The 22,884-nt window shown below is 39.4% G+C and overlaps 2 protein-coding genes across 9 annotated transcripts in view; one reads left to right on the top strand and one right to left on the bottom strand.

Moving 5' to 3' along the window:
- Window positions 1–12,666, bottom strand: part of BBIP1 (BBSome interacting protein 1) — a 34,951-nt gene extending 22,285 nt beyond the window's left edge. Inside the window, exon 1 of one of the 2 annotated variants that reach the window (XM_072622318.1) lies at window positions 12,529–12,666. The gene's annotated coding sequence lies outside the window, so the exon portion shown is untranslated. Of the gene's footprint in view, window positions 1–12,149; window positions 12,282–12,528 lie in introns of those variants that run through there. The other variant, XM_072622324.1, reaches the window with a different exon arrangement.
- The window catches only part of SHOC2 (SHOC2 leucine rich repeat scaffold protein), a 185,762-nt gene continuing 175,421 nt past the window's right edge, over window positions 12,544–22,884 (top strand). For 2 of the 7 annotated variants that reach the window (XM_072622224.1, XM_072622184.1), the window contains exon 1: window positions 12,544–12,679. The gene's annotated coding sequence lies outside the window, so the exon portion shown is untranslated. Of the gene's footprint in view, window positions 13,258–13,295; window positions 13,385–22,884 lie in introns of those variants that run through there. The other 5 variants (XM_072622194.1, XM_072622231.1, XM_072622203.1 and 2 more) reach the window with 4 other exon arrangements.

The following is a 22,884-nucleotide window of genomic DNA, read 5'->3' on the forward strand; positions in this document are numbered from 1 at the left end:
TTTTCTCAGTCATTATTCTACTCAACCTCTATGCAAGATTTGACACTTAGTGGCTTCCTTACCTTCACTAACATCCCAGCGTTCCCCTCTTTTCTATATACTCTCCTTCCTCAATTTTAGACACATTTTTCTGACTCTTTTCCTAGCTCTATTTCTTGTTTGTGCCTTTTCCAGATACTATTTCTTATTTGGGTGTTCCTAAATGTGTTGGGGAACATTATTGACCCTCTTTTCTTTCATTATATGTTCACCAGGTAATTCCTCCATGAAGATAACTTAAGGATCTATCTCTATCCTTGACCTCTCTCAAGCTCCACTCCCATAGTTAGAACTCTTTAACATGTCATATTTGCTCAGATGTCTTACCAACACCTCACCAACACCTAAAACCAAACTTTATAAGTAACATTAGTCATTGTATCTTCTAGCACATACCAAGGTATTCTGTATATAACAGTTATTGAATAAATGCTTGTGGAATTGTATTGAGGGAATACACTCTTAATAGTGTAGGAGACTGAAATTTATGTTCTTGCTTCAGACAACTGACTTACTGTCTGCCTTAGAGAAATAGATGTTTATAATATAGAAAAAAGTCTGTTTTCTATTTAGTTTATAAAACATTTTGAGAACTCTAAAGTGAAGATTACTTTAAAAAAATAAAATAAGATTGGGAATAGCCTTCTAAAAGGAGCTCTTATATCACTAATAGTGCAAAGAAGCAAAAAACATATGGGGAATTGAGATGTATGCACACCAATCATATTTAAATAGAGTAAGAATAGGAAACATTAACGGATATTCTTTTTTTTTTTTTTTAAGCAAATATTTACCAGGCTGCCTAGGGATAACTAATCACTTCTTTTAAAATGAACTACATCCAACCTGTCTGGGAAAATAATAGCTAAACAACTTATTCACTATAATGCTCACAAGTGTGACAGATTAGAACCTTAATTATCAGAAAAAGGAAATATGTTCTTAAAGCACAAGTGCGACATTTTTGGATTCAAAATTTTATTTTTTCAATAAAAAATTCAAGATGATGATTTTAAATAACAAAACATGGTAAAGTCTATTCTAGATATTTGTTGGTATTGTTAAAGATAGTTTATTAAATTAAATTTATTTGCAGTTCTCTTGTGATGCTCTCTATAGCACTTGTACTAATTCCTTATCATAATCAATCCATACTTCCTAAACAAAGAATCAACCTATTTAAGTGAAGCTTCACTTTTGTGAGCTAGACTCCACTACTGCAAAAAGCATATATACAGAACAGTAATTTTCCACATCTATGAAACATAAGTCTATTCAGCCTTTTTTGGTTTTGTTACATTGCCCACACTGAGATCAGCATAAAGCTAAATTTAAGCAAGGCATCACTTTAGCCGTGCAATGAATGGCATCAATCAAACTTCATTAAACAGAAATCAAAGACAAACATGGTCAGCAAAATTAAGCTATGTAATAGTGATGAAAAAAGAAACATTTAGTGGGTCACAACTAGACTGGTTTTCGTTGTACAATTCTTCTCAGGAAACATCACTACCCAATTCACTTAAGAAATGAACACACATCAAAGCCTTTGTTCCTGTAGAAAATACTCTTCAAAGAAATTCAGTGATATCATAAGGGAAATAGAATGTTAAAGAGAAGCAATCTGGCCCAGAGAAATGCATATATATATATATATATATATATATATATATATATAGAGAGAGAGAGAGAGAGAGAGAGAGAGAGAAAGAGAGAGAGAGAGAGAGAGAGAGAGAGAGAGAGTTTATAATATAAAACACACACATAGTACATTTTAAAAACCAGTATTTTTCCCACAATTATGTGTCAAGACAATTTTTAGCATTCATTTTTATAAGATTTTGAGTTCCAAATTTTTCTCCCTCCTTTCTCTCCTCTCCCCTCTTCTGAAAATAGTAGGCAATTTGATATATGTTACACATGTGATGTCATGTAAAACCTATTTCCATATTAGTCACAGTTGTGAAAGAAACAGACCAAAAGAAAAAAAACCCCACAAAAAAGAATAAATTAGTAAGTGAAAAAATATGCTTCAATCTGCATTCTGAGTCGACCAGTTCTTTATCTGGATGCGGATAGCATTTTCCTTCATGAGTCCTTCTGTACTTGTCTTGGATCATTGTGTTGTTAAGAAGAGCTGAGTCATTCATAGTTGGTCATCACACAAATGTTGCTGATACTGTGTACAATGTTTTCCTGGTTCCGCTCATTTTACTCTGCATCAATTTCTGTATGTCTTTCCAGGTTTTTCTGAAATCTTCCTGTTTGTCATTTCTTATAGCACAAGAGTACTCCATTACATTCATATACTGCAGCTTGTTCAGCCATTCCCCAACTGATGGGCATCCCCTCAATTTCCAACATTTTGCCACCACAAAAAGGGCTGCTATAAATATTTTTGCACATGGAGGTCCTTTTCCTTTTTTATGATCTCTTTGGGATACAGACCTAGTAGTGGTATTGTTGGATCAAGGGTATGCATAGCTTGGTTTCCCTTTGGGCATAGTTCTAAATTGCTCTCCAGAATGGTGGGATCAGTTCACAACTCCCACACTGTATTAGTGTCCCAATTTTTCCCACATCCTCTCCAACATTTATTATTTTCCTTTTCTGTCATGTTAGCAATCTGGTAGGTGTGAGTTTAAATTTGTAATACTCTAATCAAATGTGATTTAGAGCACTTCTTCATATGTCTATAGATAGGTTTGATTTCCTCATCTGAAAACTGTTCATATCCTTTGACCATTTATCAATTGGGGAACAGCTTGTATTTTTATAAATTTGACTCAGTTCTCCATATATTTAAGAAATGAGGTCTTTATCAGAGACTTGCTTTAAAGATTGTTTCCCAACTTTCTGTTTTTCTTCTAATCTTGGTTGCATTGATTTTGTTTGTATAAAAAGCTTTTTAACTTAACACAATCAAAATTACCTGTCTTATATTTCCTAACGCTATCTCTTGTTTGGTTCCCTTCCACATAGATCTGACAGGTAGTCTATTCCTTGCTCTTCTAATTTGCTGGTGTTACCCATTATATCTAAATCATGCACCCATTCTGACCTTATCTTTGAATATGGTGTGAAACCATACTTAGTTTGTGTCCTACTGTTTTCCAGTTTTCCTAGAAGTTTTTGTCAAATACTGAGTTCTTATCCCATGAGCTGGGGTCTTTGGGTTTATCAAACACTAGGTTAACTATGGTCATTGACTACTTTTTCTTAGGTACCTAATCTATTCCATTGATCCACCACTCTAGTTCTTAGCCAGTATCAGAATTTTTGATGATTAATGCTTTATAATAGTTTGAGATCTGGTATGGCTAGGCCACCTTCCTTTGTATTTTTTCCCCCATTAATTCCCCTGATATTCTTGACCTTTTGTTCTTCCAGATGAATTTTGTTATTTTTTTTCTAACTATCAAGTAATTTTTTGGTAGCTTGATTGATTTGGCACTGAATAAGTAAATTAGTTGAGGCAGAATTGTCATTTTTATTATACTGGCTCATTCTATAATATATTTTAAACTGTGTGTATATTCATTATTAGGCAATTAAAAGGATAGGATCAGTGAGGTGAAAAAAGTATCCATTTTTTACAAATACTTATAATTATCGCTAGCATGCCATACATTTCACCTTGACAAAGAAATTGAAACAGAAACTAAAGTTGCCATACTGCCATTGCTAGCAATGTCAGTAGACATTCATTGTGACATGCTATCTAATTGTTAGAAAAAGCATAAATATTACTCTAAAAACAAAAAAGCTTTTGCACCATCCCTTAAATTTTTGCAGATTAAAAAAAAAAGTCCAGTTCACCACAAATTAACAACAGCCTGACAAAAGTCAAAAGTAAGTTTAAGGGTGTGATGGGAAAGGAAGGGTGAAGTACAGCATGCATTTAAAACCACATTAATCTAGTCTATTTAGTTACACAAAAATTCAATTAAGTGAAACTAGACTAACTGTAGGAGGCACAAAAGAAAAGCTAACAGTAGACTTTAGTTTGTAACTCATCCTGCCCTTCTTAATACTCTACTGCAATTTAAATTTACTGATGACTAGAATATATGCTTACTTACAAAGGATATCTGAATTATGAAATTACATTCTTATTAACAATAAGACATACTGTGTAAGAAAATGGGTCATGTGTGAAATATTTCTAAAACGCATTTTTTTCTCACAACTATCAAAACATTCACTCACACTAAAACAAAACCAATCCCCTTGAAAAAAGTTAAAGAAAAGTAGAATAAAGATTAGGAGGACAGGGAAGGAAGGCTTAAACTATACTAATTACAGCACAATAATTAACAATGGTTAAAGGCAGAACCAAAAGAGTTGGCCAAAAAGAGGCCTTCAATACATTGTTACCATTAAAAACCAAACTTAGTCCACTTTTGGTTCAATGCAATGAGACCAAAAAAAAAAACCAAAAAACTTTTCTCATATATACATATAAATACAAGACTCCAGCTCTTTTTCTCTTTTAAGTTTTTTTGTTTGTTTTTGCAAGGCCTACTTACCTAATACAATTTATATTTGCTCTGCAGCAACTATAAGAGGTAGTCATAAAGCATGAAAAAGTTTCTCACTATCCCTCACTATGAACTATTGCACAATGATATGACATTCCGAATAAAATTACTCTCTAGTCTTTTGCTAGCCAGTGGGCCAAAGATGATTTCATCCCATAAATTTACCAGACTAGTCTATTGCTAAAGTTGAAACTTTCTCTGCTGAAGGATATTGTCATAGTTTGCAGCAGAGCAATTACATATTCCTTTTTTTAAAGGTCTTGGAACCAACTCTCTTGATTCTCTATTTGTACGAAACAAGGTACCAATTGGCCAAGATGACAAGTATTTTTTTTTCTTTTACACAGATGCAAGTGCCAGGCAAAATAAGAATGGATACCAAAGCATAAAAGTGATGAAACTACTGAAGGCAGATTTTCAAGGCATTTAAACAAACAAATTATAATATTTTTCTCTTTTTATTTTCTTAAATACAGTCATAAAGCTGTGGTTATACATCAAGGATTTCCTCTGCCATGCCTCCACAGTGAAATCTGTAGCATCCTGTTCGTCAGCTCATAGTAGGGTCCCATGATGCCAATAGGAAAATGTATATTGTTATGGATTCTTGGATGAACCAAGCTACTGCACAATCAAGTTCTGAAAAACAAAGAGTGCCAGTCTGGATACCCAAGTTAAACAAAGTTAAATATAAGCCAGGCCAGGCAAGGACAAATGAAAAGTATCAATATAACCCATTGAAATACACAGTGAGTTGTCCATCCAGTAATTAAACTGGCAACAAAGCATTCAGAAACTGGTCCACAAATTATTGTTGCAGGCAGCATATTGATTCATAATTTAGTCCATCTGATCATTCTGGACTGAAGAACTGAATATAACCCAGAATTTTGCATTGACCACTCAACTTGAGTGGTCATTCCAAACCTCCAACCTTGGTCAGCCGTTGCTTTAGCCATAAAGTAATCCTCAGCAATGTACTCGGCAAAAGCTATAATAAACCCTTCAGCTTGATCTAAGACATCTTCCTCATCAAACAGGGCACCCTTGTCACACATTTGAACCCTAAGCTGAGATAACACATAAACTGAGATATAAGACCTTGCATATGAAGTTCCAAAATATACCTGTTCCAAATTAGCAGCAAAACTGTGTCTGCAACATAGGTTAAGACCAGGAATCAAGCCCACTTTTTCTGTCACTTGATTAATCGTGTCTGGAACTATTTTGATTCCACAATCACAAATCCATATAAAATCTTATTTTTCAACTTCATATCCTGGCATTAGATTATTAATCTTGGGATTAATCCCAACCTTCTTGCCACCTATAAACAGCTGAGCATCCACATTTGGGTATTTGCCAAGAAGCTTTTTACATACATCAATGGCTGGATCGTCATGATCTTGTACACAAAGGAGCACTTCATATTTAGGTCAATCCAATTCAAAGAATATTTTCAAATTGTTGATTAAGTTAGGGTCCACACCTTTCAATGGTTTCAGAAGTGTAATGCCAGGGAGTTGCTATACGGCTGTTTGTTACCTTCTTGTTAAGATGTAAATGTGTGTTGATAATGGACATGAAATGCACAAAGATGATGAACCTCAAAATGCTCATCCTGGGTCGGGTGATGGGAACGTCTGGCTTGGGTCATGATTCTGTTGTAGTCGAGCAGCTAAAACCTCCAATAGAAGCTCGTGGGGAAGGAACTGGGTCTGGGAGAGGAGAGAAGGGGAGAAAGCAAGGCCAGCCCAGGCAGCCTCCAGCCAGGGCCAGGGGTGGGGAGGGGTTGCTGCCTGAGCACACCTGTGAGCCTCTCAGTGAGCTGGGGATCCCCTGAGCTGCCAGGGCTATGGCTGGAGCCAGAACTGCGGCTGGAGCCAGAACTGCAGGCAGCAGACCTCTGGGTGTTTTTGTTCCCACCCTACCCCAGCTAGAGGCTGAGTGCTCAGCTCCTGCTCCTTCAGTTCCTCCTCCTCTTCTGGCTCCCCCTCTGTCACTTTGCACACTGACAGAAAACCCTGTAACTCATGCCGCAGATAACCCAGTACGCCCCGAAGTGGAACTTTTAAATGTGGCGAACTTAAAAAGAAGAAAAGGCTAAAATCTCTGGTAAAGGGCATGGAACTAAGAAAGTGCTGTCCAGTGTCACACAGTTAAGATATTCCTTCTCAATCAGGAAACAATGCCCTTCTTAGCAGAGTATTTAATTTGAATTGCTGACATTCATTTGGTACCAGCCTGGGTGACATCATATGCAATATAGTTGGAGATTGTACAGATTCTATTCTGTTTTGCTATCTGGCATCTGCTGGTAGAATAATGTGGCAACATGCTCAATTTGGCTAATTAACTCCAAGACTCATGCAAATAAAATGTGCAGGGCCTCGCTTCTAAAATGTGCCTAGGCTAAAAAACTGGAAGCGTGTTTGACCAACACATATATAACATTAATGGGTATTACAGTGTTAGTGGAAAATCATATGCCCTATTCCTACTGAACAGCATTTTCTATGAACTTTATTTAGAAGCCACAGGTGAAGACATTAATCTTCAGTGAGAATAAAGTTCACTCCAAATCTGAAGATGTTGAAATAACATGCTCACCCTCAGTGTCGCTGGCTATTCCCAAATTTATGATGACATTTCCCACTCTTTCCTCATCCTGGCCTCTCGGTGGAGCTAAGCTGAGAAGCTGGAGATTCCTAGCTTCCAGTCTGTTTCTGGGCCCAGCTCAAGCACCACTCACTGACTACACCACCAAGGCCTTTCCTGTCCTCTTCCACTTTTTTCTCCATTCCCTTCAAAATCATTTCTATTTACTTAACTATGTATATGTTCTATTCCTTTCTCCCTTCTCATCTCCCCTCCCCCACAGCAGATCAGCTACTTTGAGGTCAGGGACCCTTGTTTTTAATTTGTTGAACTGAAATGACCAAAGAACAGAAAAGATAAATCTCAGGAGGAAAACACGCTAGTTATCAACAGCTTTCTACCAACAAAGGCTTCTGGTTACTTGTGATTGTAGCATTTAAAGTCTGGAAAGGCTCTAACATCATGATGAGATTTTTAAGCTTTGGATGAATTGAATGGTTGACCTGGATTGATCCAGAACTACATGTTTATTGTTCTAATGGGAGTTTTAATTTGCTTTACAGATCTATAGCAATTAGCCTACCTTTAACAAATAAGTTTTCTCATGCCTGGTTTGCTGGCAAATTTAATTATAGATATTTTACATCTTTCTTCTCTAAGGCTATTCTAACCATACAGGTGTCTTTCTTATTATAACTTTAGTCTCAAGATTATAGGACAGAAATTTAGAGCGACTGTGTGATAAATTCCTCAAACTTTTATGCCTATCAAGCAAAGAATGCTCTCATCTCAGTGGCTTGACCAACTCCTAATATAGAATTGTCTTGGTGTTTATTAGACATTACAAAAATACAATATAGCAATTTTGGAGTACAACCTGACTTCCAGTACTAAGAGGTTATCATAAATACATCAGGCCCAAGTAAAACTGCAAGAAATTTCAGATGGAAGAATATCATTGCCCAAGCTGAAATCTGACTAGGCTAGTGGTTTACCTCGATATCTACTTTGATAACAAAATTCATCACATTTTGAATTGCAGAGCCCACACATCTTTTAACAACAGCCTACAGGCTTCTAAGAGGCCTACAGAAATGGTGAAACAATGCTGACACCAGTACATTTTGCTACAGACTGCCTACACCCAGAGATGATGCAATGTAATGAAGGAATACTTTGCTGAAGGGAGGCAGCTTTTATGGCTAATAGAGGGTGAAAATACAAACTTTACAGGTGGAGACAGGAAGAGTAAATGCTCTGCTACCTGAGGGGACAAGCTAGTTTTCTACAGAACACTCTTCACAGATAGAGTACATGCATATGACATATATTTAAGTGCTGGACAGACTTAAAAAGAATAGTGAATATATTCAGTTAAGTTGGAAAAGGCCCTCAAGGGTCCAGAAAATTTTCTCTCTATGACGTCACAGGGTGACTTATCAAAGTAAAGAAAAGTCATTTTCCTATCTAGAAATTCTGGAGGCACAATGGAATAGTAGATTGAGAGCTCTCCTCAGAGTCTAGGGAACCTAGGGTCAAGTCCTGCTTTTAACACAGACTGGTTGTGTGACCCCAAACAAGTAATTTAAACTTTCAATACCCTAGAAACTCTCTAAGGTTCTAAGTTGCAGGGAGGGCTTCCATTACTATGGTGGAGGAAGCTTCCTTGCTAAAAATTCCCTGTAGTAATGAAATCATAGGTTTAGTTCTTGCCCCTTGGGCCCTCCCCCGCCATGTTTTGGATTTTAAAAAAAAGGTAAGTGACAATGTGCACAGTATATAGTACAAATGATACATAGCAGGTATAATAAAGAAATTTTTTTTTAAATAATAATAGCTAGCATTTATATAGCAAAGGACTTTACAAATATTTTCTCATTTTATCCTCACAACAACTCTAGGAGGTTAAGTGCTATTATTATTCTTCCCATTTTACAGATGAGAAAGCTGAGGTAAACAGAGGGTAAGTGACTTGCCCAGGGTCACATAGCTAACAAGTTGATGGAGGTGGAATCTGAAGTCAGATATTCCTGACTCCAGGTCCAGTGTTCTATCCACTGCTGAATATAGCTGTCTCTGATATGAGAAACAGGGAAAATAACAAAATTACGATAAAAGTCTCTGCTATCAAAGAGTTAAAAGTATAGTAGGGTGAGGTTACCCTGGCAGATAGCTATAACGCATAATATTACATGAGAGATTACAGAATAATGAAATAAAGTGATAAGTGAGCTCTAAGGGAAAACTTGCAAACAACTGGGGGCCAAGGAAAAAGAGTGGCAGCAGGGAAAAGGGTCAGAGATGGAACTGAGTTTGGATGGTAGAAATTCAATAGGCAATGAGAAAAAAGAGCATTCTAACCATATAAAAAAGCTAGAACAAAGGCATGGAGGTATGAGACTCCAGTGCAGCACATGTTCAGTGTATGATAGGTTAGGGTCTTCAATAACTACTGACCAACTTTTAGTTGACCAGTTAACTAGGAGTTGTAGTTGTTTTCCTGGGTATTTATTTTAGATTTAAGGATTCAGCTAGAAAAGTGACAAGAGTATAGACACAATACTACCAAGGAACTCCAGATATTTTAAAGGGGGTGCAGTGGGGTGTGCTTAATTCTTCCTAAAACCATAAAGTTCTGTGGCAAGATCCAAAACTTCATACTGGATCTTAATGTTTGCAAGAAATTTTCTCAGTCCTTCTTGACTTTCTTTTGTGATGCATTTGACATTACTATGAACATATTCTCTTTCCTGTATGTGTTCTCCTGACATTACTCTTTCCAGGTTCTCTTACCAGTGTGACCACTTCTCAGTTTCCTTTGCTGGCTCTTCATCCATATCACAACTAACTGTGGATTTTCACCAAAGTACACCATCATCTCTTCGGGATGTTATCAATTTATCAGAATCTAATTATCATCTCTAGTCAGATGATTCAGATTTACTCCTGCCTAGGTTTCTTCCAGAGTTTCAGTCCTGCATAACTAACTATGTTTTGTACGTCTTAGAAACGTCTCAAACTTAACATGCCCAAAACAAAACTAGTTATCTTTCCCCCTAAGCTAACCCCTCTTCCAAAATTCTCTATTTCTCTCAAAGGTACCATCATTCTTCCGGTCTCCCAGATATCATAACCATAAAATTATCCTTAACTCCTCCTTCCATTTTAGCCCACATATCCTATCATTTACCAAATTTTACTGTTTCTACTTCTTCCAAATCTCTTGCACTTGAACCCCTTTCTGTCTTCTCACACAGCTACTACCTTATTTAGAATTCATAACACCTTGGCCTAGACATTTGCAAGACTTTCCTCCTAACTGCTATAAGCTCCACACAACTGTTCAAATGGTTTTTTTGGTGTAGATTTGATAACTTAATTCCCTTAGTCAATCAACTCCAATGACTACCTATTACCTTTAAGATAAAATATAAACTTCTGTTTCCCCCTGAAAGCTTTTTATAACCTGGTTTCAATCTGCCTTTCCAGCATTTTATGTTACTCTCCTTTCTGCACTCTTTTTGACAGCCAAACTGATCTTCTTGCTGTTCCTAATGCAGAGCACTCTTATTTCCTGTCTCTGTACCTCTCAACTCTCCTCACCTCGGCCTCCTAGAATTTCTCTTCTTTTGCCTCAAGCACTGTCTTCCACATGAATTCTTTCCTGATCCCAGAAACTGCTAGTCTCCTCTCGTCTCTAAGTTGACCTTGTTCGCTTTCATATTTATTCTCTACATACTCATATATGAAATTGTCTCCTCTCAGAATGCTAGCTCTTTGAAAGTGGGAACTGTCCAGTTATTTACATTCACCAAAACTAGCAAAGGCACGTAGTAAATATGTACTAGATGCTTTGTTGATAGACTCCAATGGCTTAACAGAAACGGATAAAGAAAAAAATTAGGATACCATGAGAGAAGTGGGGGCCAAAGACAACACGAGTGCATAAGTTCTCTCAAAGTCTTTTTTCTAAGTGACTCTAATTTCATAATATTTCTTCACTTATTCTCCTTGCCACCACCCTGGTGGAAGCTCACATCACCTCATCCCTAGTCTACTAAAACCATTCCTAGCTGGTTTCTCCGCTTCCAATCTTTACCCTCGTTCATTTTCCTTGCTTCTAGATTAATTTTCCTAAAGCAAATTTCAGATCACACCACTCCTTTAGGTCAAAACAGACACTTCAATGGTTTTCTATTGTCCAGGGGGAATAAAGTTCAAACTGCTCAGCCAGCATTCCAGGCCCTCCAGAATTCTGGCCACACCTCCACATATTCCGAGAATAAGACTGGGAAGCGCTTTTTAGTGCAATTACCCCTTTTCTACAGGTAGGATAAGAAGCCTGGAGAGGGATTAGGGTTTGCACCAGTTTCAAATATCAAGGAGTGACGGAGGCAGTGGGGGGTCCAGTACAAAGGATGGGCGGTTCACCACACCGCCCTGCCTCCCGCAATCTCCATCCCCCCGTTTCTCTGCTTCTGCTCTTCCTTCCATTTGGAACGTGTCCCTTACCACTTTTCTATTTCCACCTCAAATCGAAATCCTGCTGATCCTCCGTGAAGCACTCTCTCATCCTCCCAATTAGAAATACCTCCTCCCTCCTCTCAGCCCCAGCAGTAAGCGCTGGACCTCGGTGCTGGAAGGGGGATTAGAAATCTCACCCTTTCATCCTGCGAGCAGATGGGGCCATGCCAGCCCGGCCCGAGCCCCCTCCCAGCCCCGCCCCGCTGCCGCCCGAGGCCCGCTCCCTAAGTCTCCCCCAGCACACAACGAGGCGCTCCCGGTACAAGCGGACACTGCGGGGAGGGCGCTTCGCTGTCTCCGAAGGACGAGGGGGAGCGTGGAAAACCAAAGCTATTGGAGCCTTCCCCCAGCCCCAGCTCGGCAAGGGGCAGGAGGCGCGGGCCCTCTCGGGACCTCGGGGGCAGGGTGGGAAGCCTGCTACGACGCCCCTCCCCTCGCCCCGCTCACCGGGCGTCCCCAACACCTCCCTGGAGGCAGGGGGCACATGGGGGTCACTCTGTCCCCGTAACTCCTCAGACGCGGCCTCCCGGCCCCGCCCCCGGGCTCCCGGGCAGCGGCGGCGGGGGGTGGGCGGGGAATCGCCTTCCCAGAATGGGGCGCTTCGGGGAGGCGGGGCTGACCCTCCCGGGGCAGCCTCGGAGGCAGGCGGGGAGCTGGGAGCGGCCCAAGCGGCGGCCCGCCCTCCCACCGGAAGACAGGAGCCGCCCATCCAACGGGGCTGGCGCTCAGTAGCTCCCCCGCCCGTCTCCTCTTCCTCCTCCTCCTCCGAAAGTCCGGCGGGTCCGGCACTGACCTTCGGCTCCCCCAGGCCCCGGGACGGACTCACCTGCGGCTTCCAATCCTGCTCAGGTCTGGGCGCCCCCTGGGGGAGGGGAACTACGGCTGCAGAACCCTCTGCGCTCCTAACCCGGAAGGCAGGGAGACGACTTCCGGTTGGGATAGGCTTCCCAGCCCCGCGCTCTAGTTAGTCCATCCAGGTAAGGGCACGAGACGCCTGCAGCTGCGCGACCCGAGTGTGTGAACACCTGCTTCCGACAGGGCTGAGAGTGACAAGTCTGAAGCAGAACGTCCGGTCATCTGGGCGTTCCTTTCTTGGGCCATCTCATCACCCACCGGTCACTTTCCCGACCCATCAGCCGTTGCCCCGGGAAACGGGGAGGCTGGGCGAAGGGAAAGCGTAAGGCGTGTGACCGGAAGCTGGAAGAGAGTTCAGCCCCCCCCCCCCGTCGTTGTCCTTTTTTCCATTATTAAATATGGCCGCTGCGGCTTCGACGCCAAGTTGGGCAGGGTGTCGCTCTACCTTTATCAGAGAAGTAACTCTATGACCCGAGACAGAGAGGCAGCGCCACCTAGTGGACAGGAGACCGAGCTTCGTAAGTCCGGAAGGGAACGGAGGGACCGTAAGGACGCTAATGCGACGTTGTTATTGGAGGACTTCTGCCACCCGTTCCCCCTGGATGACCCCGCCTTCCAGCCCGCACTCCCGCCCCCCTCGTGGGCCGGTGACGTTGTACGCCGGCGGGCGGGGCTATGAGGAGGGCCCCGCTGGAGCGGTGTGTGTAGGGGGGGCCGGGGCCGGGGCGGGGCGAGAGGTGGGGGGGCGGGGGGCGGCGGTTGGGTAGCGCCGCTTCTGTAGAGGAGGAGGAGGAAGGAGGAGGATGGCGGAGTCCGGGCTCTTGACGGTAACCAGGGAGCGCCCGGGCGGGGGGCGGCAGGTGGGGGGTGGGACGTCCCCTCCGCCGGCGAGATGGCGGGGAGGGGGTGGGGGGGGAAATGTCGTGCCCACCGTCCGCAGCCCGAGCCGGGGCGCGGGGGTCCTAACTTAAGGGAAGGGGCGAGGCCCGGAGCTGAGGGCCCCGGAGGAGGCGCGGCCGCCGCCGCCGCCGCCGCTTTCCTGGGCGCCCGGGCCGGGGGAGGCTCGGTGCGGGCCCGGCCGCAAGCCGCTCCCAGCGGCGGGGGCCGGGTCTGACAGCGGCCCGGGCCGGGCCTAGGGAGTCTTCCCGGGACAGCTCCTGGGGGCTGGGGCGCGAGGGGAGCCAGCGGGCGGGCCGGGGGCCCAGCCTGTCAGGGGCAGCCCCCCGGGGCCGAGGGGGCCGGCAGGTGAGGACCTTCCCTGCCCCCAGGGCGAGGCTCCCCTGGCCCAACACACACACACCCTCCCGTGGAAGCTCCGACTGTACATTTTGGGTGTGTTTTTCTTGTGCAGGGAGTCGTAGGCATCTAGGGCTGCTTCCTTTGGGTATGCCTCCTGGTGCCCGAGCCTTGAGAGGTAACAGGAGATCGTTCTTCTCATCATTATTATTAGCTAGCGAGTGGGAGCCGAGAGCTGGGGTGCGCCGAGCTAGAAGAAAGGGGAAAAAGTAATTGGGTGGCCGTGTGTGTGTGACATAGAAACGTATACACACACACACACACACACACACACACACACAATCACTGCACTCACATCCATCGCCTCTCCCTCCTCTCTAGTATGCTGCTCAGATAGGAAAATAATGCCCTCAAAGCCCAATCTGTAATGGATGTGTATGAGTAAGGGGCTTAGTTGTTGGACGGTAACTGTGTTTAAAGACAGGCGGTATAAATCCTGTCTCATCGCTTTTCGTGTGTGCATATGTGTGTACACCCAGGAGAAAGGTTGCTTTTAAAGTTATCAGACCTTGAAATTTGCGTTCTGAATTTTCTGGTTGCTTTGTGTGGAGAGTTGATGTCAGCGTGGATAAATGAGATAGTTCTGTTTCTGGAGATGCTGAAGAACAAGGAGATTAGAGATGTATATTGTATAGTAGTTGCTACAGCAAAATGATTACATGACTGGGAATGTATGTATCTGATCCCAGTAATTTTTTTGCACTCACTCCTTCAGAAAGAACAAGAAACTCATAATAATCCCTTTGAATCAATACCAGAGTAAAGCTTTTTTTTTTTAACCTTTTGGAAGCCCATAATTTATGACCAAAATATGGCATCAACAGGAAAATGCTTTTCTACACAGGTTTTTTTAAAAAGGTTGCTCTCAGAAAAGAATGAGGAAAAATATTGTGGTTATCTTACCTTTATATGAATGCATACCTAAAGACTTAGCTTGTGATGTACATGATCTGTAGTGTAGACTTGATGGAATTTTATAATTTGAATTAATGAAGGAATGTTTCTTGATGACAAGCATCTTTAGGGAAATAGGCAGTAGATATTTTAGTCTCTCCTTCTGTGTGACATAAGTAGAATTTATATGAAATCTCTTACTCACATGAGCATCCTGTACACTATAAATTTTTAAAAATGTATTTATGCATATATGAAGTCAGTCCAGAGACAAAAAGATCATGGGTTAGCTTTCACTGCTTTAATTACATTGGTTACACACTATCCATTTTATGAAGCACAAAACTATCTAAATAAATACCTTTTAACCAGAGATTAAATAAAATATGAGAATGATAATGCTTTTTTGAAGAACTAAATGAAAGAATTGTCTACCTGACTTTCAAACATGTTCATTCATTTTTTTTGAAAAAAGGTCTGTAACATTATCTCAGTATCTTAAACACTTAATACAACATCCAAGTTTTCTTTTTTTGACTACTACAGTTTAAATCAAATGACTTAGTGGAAGCTTTAGTAATATGAGTCTCTTATTTCTCTTCTGGTTAATGGCTCACAAAACGTTTTTAGTACTTTGCAGTTGAATTTCTTTATATTTTTTATTACTGTATTAAAGTTTCAACGAGGAGCTGAGTTTTGGTATATGTAGCAAATAAAGTGATCATGTAACTACCCACAAGCTGTGCCACAATATTTACATATTTCATGCTATGAAAATGCCACACTGATTGTAAATTATCTTTGATATGCTTTCTGGAATTCTGTTTTTAAAATATTACTGTTTCTTCAGTGACCTGGGTAGGAACAGATGACTTGTTTTTTCCATTTTCAGAAACATAGAAACCAGAATTTGATGTGGAATAACCCCAAAGATAGTTGCTTTGAATGCCTGCTGTTATATTTTTTCCCTTGTCTTACTGATACGTAAGTGGGGGAGGATGAATGAAGTTGAGTTCCTTTGTTTTCCAGATGATTAAATCATGCTAATTGGATCTGCTTTTTTTTTTTAATATATTGGATTATAAAAAATTTGGTTATGATATTTCCCTAAAATGAGTGCTGTGTTTTGTTAATGTAGGGAAAAAAACTTTGTCTATTGTTTGTTTTCCCATAAGATGTTTTTTCTTTGCATGCTTGTAACTCCAGAATCATGTTTTCTGACAACAGAATATACTTTGTGTATGTGTGTGTGCATGTGTGAGACATGAATTAAATGAAGTAATGTTTTTAAACTTACTAATCTAGTGTCTGTTAATAGTATTTTAAATTATTTAGGAATACTCAGACGTCCAGATTTAGTATTTTAGAATCATAGATTTATTATTAAGTTCAACCCTCAAATTTTGCAGATGAGGATGCAGGTCTAGAAAGTTTAAATGATTTGACTAAGGTCATCTAGATAGTGAGCAATAGAACTCGGCTTCTTTCTCTGCACAGTTTTCTATCTTAGATTAGTTTAAAAAAAATGCATTAATTGGTGCCTCTTGGTTAAGTTGCTGGGAAAATAAAGTAAAATATTTCCTTGTTGAAGGACTGGCAGGAAAAGTAGGCACAGTTTGGGAAAAGTATAATGTGTAATTACTGTTATATCACCAGATGTGCACTCTAGGCAGGAATCAAATACTACTAGGGAGGTAGTAGGTTCCACTACTGGAGGTCTTCGTGGAAAAGTTGGGTGACTATTACTTGGGTAGTATTGAGAATTTTTGTTCAGGTATGGATAGGACTAAATGTTTGCAGAGGGTCCCTTCTAACTTGGAGATTCTCTGATACTGTGATTCTGATATAGGTTACTAATTAACCCCTTGTAGTAGTTTGATTATGTAGGTTTTATTTTAATTGCAACAACAGCATTTATATCTCCTTTGTTCTTCCAACATCCCTGGTAGTGTCTGCTGAAATGTATAATTTAAAATAATATTTGGCTTTAGTTACTTATTATATTTTGTCAGGGAGGTGTCACTGTCTTACCTCTTTGTAACGATTTCATTTTTCTGTGAGTTTGCTGATAAAAGATATAAAACTGTATTTACATTTTTTCTTAATGTACAAACTTAACTGATGTTTAAGCACTGAAAAAATGAAATGGAAATTCCTAGTTTGTTACTGTTATCCTGTGTGACAACATAGCAAGTTTGAAGTGTGATGGGGATTGAATTTAGCCTATGACTGAGTGTCTTGGTGTATAGCTAATATGAGGTGCCTCAGATTACAAAGGAAGATTTATAAATCTGAGAAAACAATATTTAATTTGTGTCTTATGATATATTTGCATTATTGTAAAAAAATTACTGCAAACTGGTATTTGAACTGTCTTTTCTCATGGGTTTTTCCCTATGGCATTTTATATTCAGCAAAGTGAGTAGGCTTAATAGAAAAAATTCTAATTGCAAAGGACCTTTCAGTTTTGGACTTGTTGGTAACAGTTGTGTCTCGTGAGAAAGTATGCAGATTTTGGTATCAATATTTTAAAGAGCTAATTAGATTTCCCACTAATTCTAATGTCTCTGAAGTTTAGGGCAGACTGCAAATAATAAAGTTTCCTTTATATGAAAGCAGAACTAAAGCATGCTGACGAGAACCCTAAGGATGTCACAGTTATTAGTATGAAATCAACTCCAAGAGCGTTATGAATTTTTGCTATGTTATGCTTTGGTTTTCAAAGCACTACATAGGTTCATTTGAAATTATGATACCAATGTTAGTGCTTAATCACCGAGGAATTTTATTAACTAATTTCATAGTTCTCAGAAAGACTACATGCTTTCCTATTTTTTCATATGATTGAGTGGAACCTTCTTGTCTAGGGCTAGAGAGAATATGAAATTTGGTTGATTTTTATCAGTGAAATTCGAAAGCTTTATTTCTATTCCTTATTCGACAGCACTTCTAAGTCTGTGACTTTAGCAAACCTGAAAGAACTTAAAAGATGAAAATTTTTTGGTTTGTATTTTTTCCTATCTATTTTTGCATTTTTGTATTTCCTAATGACATTGTTTTGATTAAGCTGATAGCACCCTCAGTTTGAAGATGTATAATATTAATGATTTGGGGAAGCTTTTGAAAAGAAATTTATTTTCCCATGTATTTGTAATCTGTTCCTTTGATTACTCCTCCCTCCCCCCTAGCCAGAAGAATACCAGAGAAAAACCTGTTGTCATAAATATGCATGGTCCAGAAAAATAAATTTCCACATTAGCCATATGTGAAAATATATGTACTGTGTGTCTCAGCATTTTGTATAAGAGATGAGTGGTGCATTTTGTCTTTAGTCTTATGGACTCCTGGTTTGTTATAACATTGATTAGAATTCTAAAGTCTTTCAAAGTTGTTTTTCTCCACAATGTTGTCATTGTACAAATCTTTCTGGTTATCTCCGCGTTGCATCAGTTCACAGAGGTCTTTCCAGCTTCCTTTGAAACTATCTATTTCGTCATTTCTTATGGCACAATAATATGCCATTACATATGTAAACCGTAATTTAATTAGCCATTCCCTAAAAGACAGCCTCATTGTTTCCTACTGCTACGAAAAGAACTGCTGTAAATATTTTTGCATACATAGGTCCTTTTCCTCTTTGATTCCTTTAATGAATATAAGCTAAGTAGTTGTATTGTTGTATCAAAGAGTATGCACAGTTTAATAACTCTTTGGGCATAGTTTCAAATTGCTTTCTAGAATGACCAGACCAATTCACAGCTTGGATGGACTTTTTTTTTTATATTAAGTATTTTCTTAATGAACATTATTTCTTTAATTTCATTTTAGCCTTCATTAGTTTAAAAGAACTACTCTTTCTGTGTAAATATAAGGAATTTGATTTTTACTTATTTGAAGTTTTATGTGATTAAATATCAAGAAGTAGAATGTTAATGATAAGTGAGGAGTGTTCTAAGCTGAAGATCTGGAAGAGGATAATACAAAATTATTTTTCTTACCTTCTTTTTCAACACTGTATCTTATCAAAATTGATATTTATAAGCAAGGTAGGAAGTGTTTATTATGGAGACATTTTTAGACTGCTATTTTGAATGAAGTAGATGTAATTTTACCATTTTCTGTTCTTGCAAATTGTTCCTTTTAAAGATAAGTCAAACTTTGTAATCATTGGAAGGGTTATAATGGCTACATTGCTCTATCAGATTTAAAGGACCTTGGAATCTGGGTATTTTCAGTTGTTTCTCATAAAGTATGAATTAATAACGGCTTCCCAGTTAGTTCAAAGGAGCCGCTCTTCCCGAAACAGTGAAAGTTTTTTTTTTGCATTTGTTTTTCAGTATTTCTCATCTTTTTATGTAGTCCCTGTAAGTATATTAAATGCACAGGACTTAAAATTTTCCTTAGCATTTCTTAAATTTAAGCACTTAAGTTTTTTTGTTACTGTAGTTTTCCAATGACAGTAATACCAGACTTGTATGGAGGTTACTTATTGGCAACATAAACTATATGTACCATGACTTAAGAACCAGGAAGTAAGCCCCCAAAAGACGACTAAGTGGTCAAAAGTCACAGAGTTCATATAGCAAACTTCATACAGCTTACTTATTTTTTCCAATTTTTTAACGTTTTTATTTAAAGTTTTGAGTTCCAAATTCTATCCCTCCCTCTCTTCCCCCTTCCCTGAGATAATAAGCAAAATGTAATTCTGTAGAACATTTTCATATTAGTCATTTTGTACAAGAACACTCAAAAGAAAAAAATGAAAGTGAAAAATAGTATGCATCAGTCAGTATTCAATCATTATCAATTCTTTCTTTGGAGGTTGGATAGTGTACATCATAGTCCCTTGGGATTGATTTGGATCATTGCATTGCTGAAAATAGCTAAGTCATTACAGTTTTTCATCTAACAGTATTACTTTTACTATGTTCTTCTGGTTCTGTTCACTTTACTATGTATCCGTTCATGTCTTTCCAGGTTTTTCTGAAATCCTTCTCTGCTAGTCATTTCTTATAGCACAATATTCCATTGCAATCATATACCACAAATTGTTTAGCCATTCCCCAATTGATGGGCATCCCTTCTATTACCAATTCTTAGCCACCACAGAAAGAGCTGTTATAAATAGTTTTGTACAAATATGTTCTTTTGCCTTTCTTTGGATGTCATTGGAATATAGACCTGGCACATACAGCTTATAGGAAAGCCTTCAGGATTTATTTATTCGTATTTCACGTACAGTTGTAACACTTATGCTATCCTAAGTTGGAAGCAGTTTTAAGAGTTAATTAGAAGAGAAAGGCAGGAAAGAGACAGAAAAACTATAAAAATCAGATAATTTGCCTTCTTCCTCCCCCCATACCTCCTCCTCAAACCCCCAAGAGGCTGGATCTATTCAACATAGGAGCAGACAGTCATTACATACTTCAGTTATCTCTGGCATACAGTATTACAGTAAGGTTACAGAATCTTAGAAAGAAGCATATTTACCGTTTAGTTCAAACCATTTCTCAGAAGGTATTCCTGTTATAACTCTTCAAAGTACCCTAAAAATGTCATCCATCTTTAACTCATAAGGTAGCTGATTTCACTTCTAGACAGGCCTAGAAATACAGCTTACATCTTTGCAACTTCTGCCTTCAGTTTCTAGTTTTGTCCATGGGGCTGGACACAACATCTTATTCCTCTTTCACATGACAGCACTTAAAATATTTGAAGACAATTATCACCTCTCCCTTAAGACTTTTCTTTTTCAAAATGACTCTTAATATGGTATAATTTCTAGTCCCCTCACCATCTTGGTCATTCTTCTCCTTCCCCCATAGCTTATTCTTGTCTTTTCTAAAATGCAGCACTCAGAATGGAATACAGTATTCCATATGTGGTCTGACCAGGGAGCAGTATAGTAGGTTATCCTTATTCTTGTTCTGCTGTTAATTCAGCCAAAAAAAAAACCACATTAGCTTTTTTGATTGCTCATAATGGTGACTGGGTCATTAGAAAGTTCATTATACTTTAGTTTAATAAGACAAGAAAGCATGGACTACATTTACCAGCTAGTCAGAATCCTGATAACTGTTGTCCATAGACATCTAAGTCCCTTTCTTTCCTCAGTAAATTCAGTACCAGGCTCACAATTTGTCTCTCTTTAACTCCAGTCCTCATGCTAGGGGACCTCAGTATACATATTGGCTCTCTCTCAAACACGCTAACTTCTTCCTCAGCCTACAAACATCACACGAACTACTCCTCCCCATACATATAGTCATACTCTTGATCTTGCCCTTTATCCACATGTGCACCACTTCAAGAATTCTGAAATTCACTTATCTACCTTCCCTTATCATACCCTATTTTTTATCCATACCTCCAGTCCTCAGTTTTCTCTCAGGCCGTCATTCCTGCACCAGTCACTCTGCTCTTTTCCCAGTCTTAACCTCTTGGTGAGCCAATTTGATTCTACGTTGTCCTCTTGTCTTGAAGAGGACTTCCTCCCACTACCCTACCATATTGCTCACTGCCAGGCCTTCGCCTTGGATTACTGCTATCATCCCCTGGCTTTACTCCTACAACTTGCTGCTGACCAAAGGGGAAAAAAATTATACAATCATTCTGAATGAATCCATGACAAATTTATGTTATACAATCCTAGCTGGGCTCTTATTGCTTCTTGGCAATCATTCAATACTGAGTCCATTATCAACTCACCATCCCACTTTCCATAGCAGCTTTTCCAAAGCTTTTCATCCCCTCCTCATCCTTCCACAGCTCCTTCTTCCCAACCCTCACAGCTGTAAACCGCCTTCTTTTCTGCAGCTATACTATTTCACTTGGTGATCTATCTCATCAACTTTCATGGATTTAATTACCATCTCTGCCTTATCCTGCCATAATTTCTCTGTTGACTTTCATTCTTACATCTCCAACTGCCTTTTAGACATCTTGAATTGAATGTCTTGTAGATCTCTTAATCTCAACATTCTCCTAAACTGAATTTAGAATCTTTTCCTCTAAACTCTCCCCTCCTCCAAACTTCCCTCTTACTGTTGAAGATATAACCATCCTCCTAGTTCCTCAGTCTCACAAGCTTGGAGTCATCATGGTCTCTATTCTCTCTTTCATACCCCATATTCAATGTTGCCACAGCCTGTCATTTTCATCTTTGCAACATCTCTTGAATACAACCCCCTCCTCTCCTCAGATACTGCCGCACTCAGGTACAAGCGGTCATCACTTCACATCTGGACTTACTGTAATAACCTGCTGATGGTTCTATCTACCTCAGGTCTCTCTCCCCACTATAATCTATCTTCCATTCAAAGGACAAAGTGATTTTTTTTAATGCACAGGAGGGACCATGTTACCTCCCTGATCAATAGACTCTGGTGGTTCCCTATCCCTTACAGGATCAAATATAAAATTTGTCTTTTTGATGTTCAAAGTGCTCCATAATCCACACACCTCCTCATACCTTTCTTGTCTTCTTACACCTTATATCCACATGTGTTATTTGATCCAGTGCCACTGGTCTCCTTACTGTTCCATGTGTAAGACGTTCCATCTCTAGGTTCTGGGAGTTTTCTCTGACCCGTGTCCATATCTAGAATGCTCTCCCTCCTCAACTCTGCCCTCTTGACTTACCTGGATTCCTTCATGTTACAGCTAAAGTCCTATTTTCTACTGGAAACCTTTCTCAAACCCTTTTAATTTTAGTACCTTCCTACTTTTAATTACTTCCTATTTATCTTGTTTATGGCTTTTTTGTACATATATGCTTGTCGCCCTCATCAGATTATGAGGGCAACGTCTTTTGCTTTTTTTGTGTATCTCCAGTGCTTGGTATGCAGTAAATACTTAATGCTTACTGGCTGACATTTTAGAACATTATTAAAATGAAAATGAAAATTTTTACTTTTAATGGAATAAGATTTTATTTGGAAAATTTACATGTAGATAAATGAATGTCATTTAATAAATAATAAGCCTTTATTTACCACCTACTACGTAGTAATTCTGTATCAGGAGGTGATCATACAAAGATAAAAATGTGGAAATAACGTGTGTGTGTGTGTGTGTGTAGATGCAAAATATATAAAAAATAAATACAACAAATTCAGATAAGTTTCATATTGAATAT

This window comes from Notamacropus eugenii, chromosome 1 (genome assembly GCF_028372415.1).
Source record: "Notamacropus eugenii isolate mMacEug1 chromosome 1, mMacEug1.pri_v2, whole genome shotgun sequence".
NCBI classification, from domain to species: domain Eukaryota; kingdom Metazoa; phylum Chordata; class Mammalia; order Diprotodontia; family Macropodidae; genus Notamacropus; species Notamacropus eugenii.